The sequence below is a fragment of the Rhinatrema bivittatum genome, chromosome 17 (assembly GCF_901001135.1).
Source record: "Rhinatrema bivittatum chromosome 17, aRhiBiv1.1, whole genome shotgun sequence".
Taxonomy (NCBI): Eukaryota; Metazoa; Chordata; class Amphibia; order Gymnophiona; family Rhinatrematidae; genus Rhinatrema; species Rhinatrema bivittatum.
The window spans coordinates 42,748,457-42,759,791 of record NC_042631.1 but is presented as its reverse complement, the minus strand read 5'-3'; positions in this window follow the sequence as shown (position 1 = coordinate 42,759,791).

The following is an 11,335-nucleotide window of genomic DNA, read 5'->3' as shown; positions in this document are numbered from 1 at the left end:
CCATAGCGATATTTCTAATATTAAAATCTTAGGCCATCCTCCCGTGCTTTCACAGAGACATCTCTAATTTAGACCTCCTTTTTCCTACAATTATCTCTTGTATATACCACCTACAACACTTTCTCTCCTACTGAGCTATATCCAGCATACACCAGAATTCAGCTTTCCTCCTAACCAGGCATCTGTAGTATTGCCATTTCATGCCTTCCCATCTTGCACAGACATCTCTATTGTTTTATTTATTTATTGTAAATTATTTATATTCTGCCTTTTGGGCCTAAGAACAATCAAAGCTGTGTACAGTCAATAAAAGCAATATACAGGATTATAATGCTTCGTTTGCCTCAATTCTTATATTGCAGAGGTCCCCCTAGAACCTAGCCAGAGGCTACAGTAACACTGGGTCACGTTATCATTGGGTTACACATTCCCAGAAATCAGATTTTGTAGCCTAAATGGAGTGAACTTCAGAAATATGAACTAAAATGACTGATAGCAAAACTATGGATTCAAATAATTTCAGTTCAACTAACAGCTATTAGCAGCACAAGGTCTATTGTATGGTGTAAAGTTAAAATATTAAAGATATTGTATTAACAATTATCAAATAAATAGTTACATTTTTAGTCCTGCTACTATTCTGTTTAATATCTGTTGGATTGCTGCTTAAACATGAAATGTACATGTTATTGCATTACATCTGCAAAGCCATTCTCATTTATACCAGCTTTTAAACTAGCAGTACCTCAGTCTCTGTTTTGCCTCCTGCATGAAATGCAATGATATTAGTGATTATTTGGTAGTATATAATTCTTTCCATGTAAATGACATTGTCGCATGTTGTGCAATTATAGCCTAACACAAACCGCCACATCTGAGGGTAAATAATGATGTACATGCCTGTCAGCTTCTGCACAGAAGGAGGAACTCTCTCTTATAAAGATTAGAGATGTGCATTCGTTTTTGCCGAATTGGAAAATTTCAACGAAATTGTTCAGGGAGCCCGAAAAAGATCGGGATTTTCCTATTTTTTTGCAAAAATTCATTTTTCCGATTAGTGCGCGCTAACAAAAAGTAACAAAAAGTAACAAAATCTAACGGCTTTTGTTAGCATGCACTAATGGGGAGTTAGCGCGCGCTAACTAAAAATTGATTTTTCGCGAAAAAAAAAAGACCCAAACCGGAAAAAAACGACATTTTCTATGGCGGCCGAAAAACGAAGAACGACACGAACACAAAAAACGATGCACATCTCTAATAAAGTGTCAATTGCAGTCCAGTAAACTAAAGCACAAGGAGATAAAAGGGCCAAGATTCAGGTTAGGGTGAAGAAAGGGAAAAAAAATGCGAAAAGCTTGCACAGCTTTGAAATCATGCACTTTTCATTTCCTGCAACGCCTAAAAACGAAAACAAAATTCTCTGCCAACAACACTTGTCCACAGAGTGCTGCAGGCCCTTGACCCATCCTTCCATGATACCATCAAGGTTAACGGTCCTCTAGTACTTTCTGTCCATTTTTGCTTGTACAATATATTCTGTGGGATTTTTTTTTTCTTCCAGAAGTTGCAGGAAAATAAAGCCTTTGGGCAAAAGATGGAAAATTTTGAAACCGTGCAAGCAGATTTTCTGAATTATTGTATTTTTGTGCCCAGATCCTTAAATGTGGCCCAAAATGACTTGCCCAGACTCACATTGATGGAATAGTTACTGGCTGCTTTTTCCTGATATGTTAGTGGTTTTCCACCCCTCAAATTGTGATGCTATTATTTCAATTTTGTGTAAAAAAAAAAAAAATCCTTTTTTAGTAGAATGCAAGTTTTTTTTTGAGGGCCGCATTTCTTTAAATGTTTTGCCAGAATCACACAAAATCCAGGGCAAAGTCAAAACAGGAAACAAAACCCATTAGGCGTTCTTAACTCCTTTTTTTCAATGCTTTTTTTAGAATCATACTTTATAAATTTCCTTTATTTCAAGCCCCAGTTCCATCCCCCCGCCCCTCACAAAACAAACCCCCCCATACCTTATTGCTTGCTTGAAAAACTGGCAGTTGTCACAAACAGGCTGGGAGCCCACACATTTGTCTGTTCAGTCATTTGATTTTTGAATTAAGTTGGCAAGTCTTTCTTTTTTTTGGCTTAAGCCAGGTTTGCGATGGGGCTTGCTATACGCTCAAAATCCTACCTGTTTCACATATTGAAAAGAATAGCGACTCCTTTTGCTATCCTGAATCCCTGGCTCTTTTGCAATATTGAGCTATTTTCATTCCTCTGGGCTGACTTCCACCTATTCTCTTACCTCTTTTAACTTCCACAGCACTTGCATAGGAAAGCGCCAGCCCTAGGATGCAGAGACTGGCGATCTGGAACCCCATTGTGACCTGGCGGGGCACTGGAAGAGCGCTGCTCTGATCTGCTCCTTTCCTTTTATATAACGGGCACCGGTCATTTCATGAGACTGGAGAAAAGGAGAAGAGGATGGAACTGGCAGGAGCTGTAATGTTTACCGAGGAAAAGGTAAATAGATGTGGGTTTGGCTTACAAGTTCCATGTTTGAAAAGGTAGGGTTATATTGCTTTCCTTCTCATGTAACCAATTTTATTACTCCTTTAGATGTATTTATTCTGTGTCATAAGGTATTATTTTTCCTCCGTTGCTTCACTTCTGTTCCAAATACACTTTTCACTGTGCTAAATAAGGGGAATTATAAGATTCTGTCACTTTATATCCCCGTTGGAAAGTTGTATGATTGTCTTTTTCTGTTTCATTCAGTTAGAACCTAGGTATTTGTAATGTTTTTCCAATTATTATTTATATTTTGCTCACCCAACTGTCAGGTACTCAGCAAATTTCACAATTTAAAACAAAATATGATATATTAAATCAAAAGATAAATTAGAAAAAATGACAGAGGAAAAAAAAGTCAGGCAATCAAAAAATAATAGAAACCAAACATTTGAAGCAAAAAAGCCCACAAGATTACTTTATGTCAAGTCAGGAAATGAAAAAGCCTGTAAAAGGAAGTGGGCCTTAACTTTAAATAGTAACATAATAAACAAAGGCAGATAAAGACCAAAATGGACCATCCAGTCTGCCCAGCGGGTGGGGGTGTGAGAGAGGGGGGACGGGGTGTGAGAAAGGGGAGGGGGTGTGAGGGGAGGGGTATGAGGGAGAGGTAGGCTATATGAGAGAGGAGTGGGTGAGTGAGGGGAGGGGAGGAGGTGTGAGAGAGTGAGAGAGAGCATGGGAGGATGTGTGTGAGAGAGAGAGAGCAGGGGTTGTGAGAGAGCAGGGAGATGAGCAGCGGAGGTGAAAGAGCAGGGGGTATGTGAGAGAGAGATTGGGGGGTAAGCAGAGGAGTGTGAGAGAGAGCAGGGGGAGAGCTTGAGTGTGGGTGCCAGAGAGTGGGAGTCTATATGAGGAGATTGCGAAGGAATGTGTATGTGTGTGAGAGATTGGGAGCTGGTGGGTATGAAAATAGGATCGTGTATATGTGAGGGTGCTAGCCTGTGTGAAGCGATTTATGTGTGAGAGAGAGACATAGGCAGCCTGTGTGAGGTTGTATACATGAGAGAGAGGATCCCTGTATGTGGGGATGTATGTGTGCAAGAGAGAGGGACTCTGTATAAGGGGATGTATGTGTGCAAGAGAGGGGCCCTGTGTATGTGCAAGAAAGTGAGGGAGCCTGTATGAGGGTGTGTGTCTGTGCACTAGAGAGAGGGAGCAAGTGTGTGAAAGAGAGAGGGTCAGAGAGAGCCTGTGTGAGGGGCAGTACTGAGAATGGGGTCAAATTCTGGGAGTGGTGATAAAGTGGAAGGGGTTGAACCTAGAGGTGGAGGGAGAGATACTGCTGGGGGTGGAGGAGTTGGGGCCTTAGAAGGCAAAGTGGCCAGGGGAGTAGAGAGTGGAAGGGACACTCCTACCATGAATTTCCTAGGAAATTTCTGCTCAAAATATTTAATATTCTGCATCTTTAAGTAATACATTTTTTTCTGTATTAATTTAAAATGTAATTACTTAAAGACCAATTCACCATTAATCCAGAGCACTTAGAATATTCTGCTACTTATTCCCGTGTATAAGGTAACTGGTCAGGGTTATTTTGATTTGTATTAGGGTACATTAGTTAAAGACTGTCATGTAAATTGTGTTATTTTGACTAATATAAAGTATGCAGAATTTTGCAGAATTTTAATTTTTTGTGTGCAGAATTCCCCCCGGACTGCCGCTTGTGAGGCACCCTGAATTCTTCCTGCTTTTCACAAGAAGTTCTATGCTGTTTTCCTGCACTTCTCTATCAGCTCCTGCAGGAATATATTCCTGTGGTCCATGGACCCTAGCCCCTGGGCAGCCAAATGAAAGGATGGATATTTTAAATGACTAACTCTGAGAAGACTGAAACCGTTATTACAGCCACTCGATTTTAGATCTGTTCTCCAAGCCTTACTTTTTGCCAACATAGATTACTGTAATGCATTGCTCTTAGGTCTTCCTCAGTCTACCCCTAGACCTTTACAGGTATTCCAGAATGCTGCGGCTCGAATCCTGACGGGAAAAAAGAAGTGTGATCACATTGGCTACCGATAAAGTCTAGAATACTATAGAAAACTGCGTGCATAATACATAATATAATCTATGGAGAGAAGACATGCGCTATGGCTGCATACTCTGCAAATTTGAGATCAGCCAATAAAGGACTCTTATCAATTATCACAATTAAATCAGCACACCTTGGCCAAGTAAGAGAGAGAGAGCGCTGTCAAGTGCAGGATCAAAACGGTGGAATACGCTACCAACTCAATTAAGGCTGCAACAGGATAAAAACAAGTTTAAAGCTGAACTTAAGACATTGCTGTTTAACGCTGCTTACACTGAAAAAGAGAAATAGGCATACACACAAGCTTAATATCTACAGCTGTTTTCTTTTTCTTTTCTTCTTCTTTAAAAAAGCTAGAAACGCTAAATTTGTGCTTTTAGTATTTTTATCTATTTAATACCTGTTTTGCTATACTTTACTTTTAATCTTTATTTTAACAGTGAATGCGTTTTTGTAATTTTCTATTCTTTTAATTATTTTAGCTATTAATTCTTTTATGATTGATTGTAACTTCATTGCTTTTATGTATTTATTGAAATGTTAACCGCTGTGAAGGCTATGCTGACACAACGGTATATAAATGATAAATAAACCTTAAACCTTCACTGCCAGTTGCAGCAAGTGTGCAAAATACCAGATACCCTGAATGCCCCCATCTTCTATTGCCTTTACCATATTTGGCTACGAAATAAGTTCCACAAATAAGTTAAGTCATCAAAAGTGTATACATGAAAGGAAGAAGTGTTCACAGAAGAAGGCAAAATGCTCATCAAAGTGCATGAAGCCACTTTCAGTCACTGCTCTGAAAAAACCTCTTTGTGTATTTTTAAAACAAGCATGAATTTAACAGTGCTTCAATATTATTATATTTGAACTTCAACAATAAAATCTTTACTTAGGGCCTTATTTACAGGGACGGTAGCTTTCAAATAGGTGGGTGGGCTCAGATATAGAGGTGTGTGCATCGTTGTGCACCCAGAGACACGGCAATTTTATAACATGCGTGCATATGTGTGTGTGCATGTTATAAAATAGTCTAGGCATGCTTATATGTGCACCTAATTTTAAAGCTTATGCACACCCAGCAGCGCAAGTCAGGTTTGAGCCATGTGCGTGAAGGACTTTTATCACAGGCCATGACCAGTTTCATCAATTCATCCACCGATTCACCCAGGCTAGGGCTAGGAGCTCCATAACCCCCTTGGTTCTTTAGCCTGCACTCTCCCTAGTTATTAAGATTTATACCTCCTCCGTAGCAGAAGCAAAGTTCTGTAGCACTGGACGTGGGTGTGCGCCCAGGCGTATAAGTACTTACGTGCACATCTTCTGGCCCCACCCTGGACCACCCACGCCAATATTCCACCCCTTTTTGACCCATGAGATATTCACACACTGGAACTTGTGCGCCCATGTGGGCCGTCTTTAAAAAATCAGGTGTATGCATGCATGGACCTACATGCATGCACATCTCCCAATTTTGGCACATGCCTGGCTTTTAAAATTCACCTTTAAGCTTTTTTCCCATAGACATACAATGGGGAAAAAGCTTTAGTAAATGAGGCCCTCAGCTTGAAAACAGCTGCTCAGAATGCTCAAAAGAGCATTACCACAGATGGAAAACAAGGATTGTATTTAAAAATATTGGTAGCCATATAATGCCGGCATGGTCATCATTTCGCTGCAGGAGCTGCATCAGGGATAGTCTGTAATCAAAGAGCAAAACATATAGGGTCAGATTTTAAAAACAACGCGAGGGCGTAGATTTGTTTGCGCAACCTGGTGCGAACAAATCTACGCCCGATTTTATAACATGCGTGCGAAGTTGCGCACATGTTATAAAATCCGGGGTCTGTGCGCGCAAGGGGGTGCACATTGTGTACCTTGTGCGTGCCAAGCCCTAGGGGAGCCCCGATGGCTTTCCCCGTTCCCTCCGAAATCGGAGCTGCCTCGGAGGGAACTTTCCTTCCACCCCGCCACCTTCCCCTCCCTTCCCCTATCTAACCCGACCCCCAGCCCTTACTAAAAACCCCTCCTGACCTTTATCTTGAAAGTTATGCCTGCCTCTGGGCAGGTATAACTTGCGCACGCCGGCCGGCTGCCGGCACGCCATCCCTCGGCACGGCGGCTGTGCCGGAGGCCTTGGTCCCACCCCCAGCATGCCCCCGGGCCGGCGCCCCGCCCACAGACCCGCCCACAGACCCGCACCCAGAACACCCCTTTTTGCAAGCCCCGGAACATACGCGCACCACCGAGTCTATGCAAAATAGGCTCAGCGAGCACAGGGGCAGATTTTCTCGGGTTACGCGCATAGCCTTTGAAAATCTGCCCCATAGTGAGTAAAAAAACAATAAAATATGCACTTACATGAACAGATGATACTTACTTCATCAAGAAGACAAAATATTTGCCTTCTTGAATGTCACTTGATCTTCGGCAATTTAAATAAGAAGTATCAAGCGTTCTTGGCATCAATTATATTTATATGTAGTCAAAGGATCTCATGACTCAGAACCACCAATAAAAAATAGAATTTCAAGCATTTAAATTGTTAACCAATCAGATGTCTGTATTGCTGATAATGATTGTGTATAGGACTCCTCATTTCATTCGTAAAAACCTTACTTAGTCATAGCAAAGAATCCTTTGATTCCTATAGGTTCTTCAAAATCAAAACCAAAATGCTTCACAATTTTTCAATCTAGAAACACTATCTAGTCTGCCCATCCATGCAATTCCCATCACTCCCTTAGAGATCCTCTGTATTTATTCTACGATTTCTAGAATTTAGATACTATTTTTGTCTACACCACCTACACTGGGAGGCTGCTCTATGCATCCACTATCATCTCAGTAAAGAATTATATCCTAAGATTACTCCTGAGTATATCTTCTTTTACCCTCATCCCATGACCCCTCATTCTAGAGCCTTCTTTCTATTGAAAGAGGCTTGCCTCCTGTGCATGGAAACCTTTGAGATATTTAAATTTCTATCATACATCCCCTATCTCAACTTTCCTTTAAGGTGTGCATGTTTAGATCTTTAAGTCTATCTCCATATGCTCTAGAACAAAGACTACTGACCATTTTGGTAGTTAGTCTCTAGATCAACTCCATCCTATTTTTATCCTTTTGAAGGTGAAGTCTCCAAAATTGTACATAGTAACCCAAGTGATGTCTCACCAGGGACCTATACAGGGGCAATATCACCTCCCTTTCTCTGCTGACTGTTCCACTCCTTATGCAGCTGAGCATCTTTCTGGCTTTTGCCATTGCTTTATCTACCTGTTTGGCCATCTAAAGATCATCAGATATGATCACTCCCAGATCTCGCTCATCTTGCAGTCTTAGAAGAATTTCACCTTGGGTTTTTGCAGCCTAAATGCATCACTCTGTATTTTTTATCATTAAATCTTAGCTGCAGTGTTACGGGACTGGGCCGTGCCCTGGTCCCTCCTCTTACCTCCGGTCTGCCCCGGCCCACACGAATGCCTCCTAGGCCACATAGGCCTGATTTGCGGCCTGCCGCGGCTCTCCCTGTTCGTGGGAGACGCTTCCGGCCCGACACGCTTGGCCGCGTGCCCAGGGGCTGGATTCTTAAAGGGGTCAATGCGGGAAGACAAGAGGGGATGCCCCGGATGACGTCAGACACTGCAGGGTATTTAAACCCTGCAGCTCCAACAGGATGGGGCCTTGCAACGAGGTTCCTCAGTTGTCTGAGTGTCTAGTTGCTGCTGTAGTCCCTGGATTGCTTCTTCTGTCTTCTGGATTCCGACCTGGCTTTGTCTCCTGACTTATCTTCAGCTTCCACTCTTGGTTTTGGTATTGACGTCTGACCTCTAGCTTCTGACCCGGCTCCGTCCCATGACTCAATCTTCTGCCTTCATCCCTGGCTTTGGTTTGGATCTCTGACTCCTGGCTTCTGACCCGGCTTCGCTCTTGGACTCCGACTTCGGCTTCTTCCATCACCTCAGGTATCCGGTACTTGCTGGCCCAGAGGATTCTCCTAAATCCCAGCGGCTCGGGCTCTCACGGGTTCCTCTTGGGGGAGCTGCGGGCTTCCGAGGGTGAAGATTCTTCAGCTACCTGGGCCCAGTTGTCCTTCGTCCATCTCTTTGGCCGCAGCTCGGATCCTTGATCGCATAGGATCCCACCTAAGTCCAAGAGGTCCGGGCCCCTACGGGCTCCTCCTGGGGGGACCTCGGACTTCCAGTGGTGAAGCCTCTTCCGAGTCTCTTCCGTGCTGCCTCCCGGCTGTGACGCTCGCTGTGGTCCTCCACAGCATACCATCCACTGTCTCAGCCGGCCCAAGGGTCCACGACCATAACAGCCAGAACCTAGAACATTCATTGAGGTTCACTAGAGCCCTCTTCATGTTTTTCACACTTTCCTGGCTGTCCACCCTGTTGCAGAGTTTGTCATCACTGGCAAAAAGTCAAATCCTTCCCGACAATTGTTCTAGTATGTTGCTCACGAAAATGTGGAAAGGAACCGGTCCAAGGACAATCCCTGAGGCAAACCACTAGTAACAATCCCCTCCTCAGAGAAAACTCCATTTACCACTGCCCTTTGTCACTTCCCACTCAGCCAGTTTCTAACCCAGTCGGTCACTTTAGGTCAGATACCAAGGGTGTTCAGTTTCCTATGTGAAACTGTGCCGAAAGCCTTACTGAAATCCAAGAGCATTTCATCTAGCACTGTCCCCTTGATCCAAAATAATAAACCTATGTACTTACAAAAGCCTGAATAAAAAAACATGATTTAAGCTTTTTCCAAACTTTCTGATTTCTTATTTTTTTTGGCTAAGCTCTAGAGGTAGTGGAGTCCATAAAAATAGTACTACATAATGGAAGGCTGCACGGCACATGGTTTTCACTCTACTTATTAGGGGTGTGCATTCGTTTTGAACTTATAGGTAAAACGCAACTTTTTTTTTTTTTTAACTTAAAAAAGTGATGAGGCGAAAACGATCGGATTTCCAACTTATTCAACATAGCACCTCCTGACCCCCCCAAGCTGGCCAAAAGTTCCTTTTGGGTCCAACGAGGGTCCCGGAGCGAACCCGCAGGGAATCACGTGACGTCCGCGTCACTCCGACGTGACGCCGACGTCACGTGCTCCTCGCAAAGGAGTTCAGAAATGGCGTCCTGACTCCCCGCTAGACCACCAGGGAGTTTTGGTAAGTCTTGGGGGGGGGGATTAAGGAGGGTGAGGGGTTTAAATTTTTATTTAGGGAATCGGTGCACGTATGGACATAGACTCAACTTATGGAATTCTCCATATGTCCATATTGACCGAAATTGACCCCCCCCTTTCGACTTATGGACTTATGAACATAAACTTTTGGTCTGCACATCCCTACTACTTATCATAAGAGATAGAACTGTGAACAATGTTTTTTTATTTTATTTTTTCATACATTTCAAATAAACACAATAATTTCTTGTACCAGAAAATATGAGGTATGTGAGGCTTTAAGTAATACACAAAAGCAAACATTTAAACAAGAAAAATTTCATCTACACATTCCTCAAATGTGAAAGAAGGAAAAAGGAGGAGACCAAGGAAGAAAAGAGTGATTAATAACCATGAAAATAAAAAAAAAATAATGAGATGCCAATCACCCCATAATATCAAATTGGCAAATTCTGCAAAAGTGTATTTTCTAAGCGCGTGAAACCAGGAATGTCCAGAATTGTGAAGGTTCAAAGAAAACATAGTTAACAAAGATACTTTACTAAACACTTACAAGGATATTGCAAAATATATTGCACTCCTATTGACAAAACCTCAGATCTCATAGACCGAAAACTTTCCTACGAACTTGAGTCACTCTAGTGACATCAGGATAAATCCACAATATCTGACCATAACACATAAGTGATCTATTACAAAAGAACAACCTAACAACAGTATTCCTATCAGTTAAAAAGCCAAAAGATACCAACAATGTCCCTCTTTTGTGATGATTCAAGGATATTCAGAAAGTCAAGAGGTAATTCTTGAAGTTAGTTTCCACCAGATCCTTCCTCATTTTGTGGTAAATAATATGACTTAGTAATAACAGGCATCGCAGCTGCTGGAATCTTAAGAACAACATAAGAACATAAGAAAATGCCATACTGGGTCAGACCAAGGGTCCATCAAGCCCAGCATCCTGTTTCCAACAGTGGCCAATCCAGGCCATAAGAACCTGGCAAGTACCCAAAAACTAAGTCTATTCCATGTAACCATTGCTAATGGCAGTGGCTATTCTCTAAGTGAACTTAATAGCAGGTAATGGACTTCTCCTCCAAGAACTTATCCAATCCTTTTTTAAACACAGCTATACTAACTGCACTAACCACATCCTCTGGCAACAAATTCCAGAGATTAATTGTGCGTTGAGTAAAAAAGAACTTTCTCCGATTAGTTTTAAATGTGCCCCATGCTAACTTCATGGAGTGCCCCCTAGTCTTTCTACTATCCGAAAGAGTAAATAACCGATTCACATCTACCCTTTCTAGACCTCTCATGATTTTAAACACCTCTATCATATCCCCCCTCAGTCGTCTCTTCTTCAAGCTGAAAAGTCCTAACCTCTTTAGTCTTTCCTCATAGGGGAGTTGTTCCATTCCCCTTATCATTTTGGTAGCCCTTCTCTGTACCTTCTCCATCGCAATTATATCTTTTTTGAGATGCGGCGACCAGAATTGTACACAGTATTCAAGGTGCGGTCTCACCATGGAGCGATACAGAGGCATT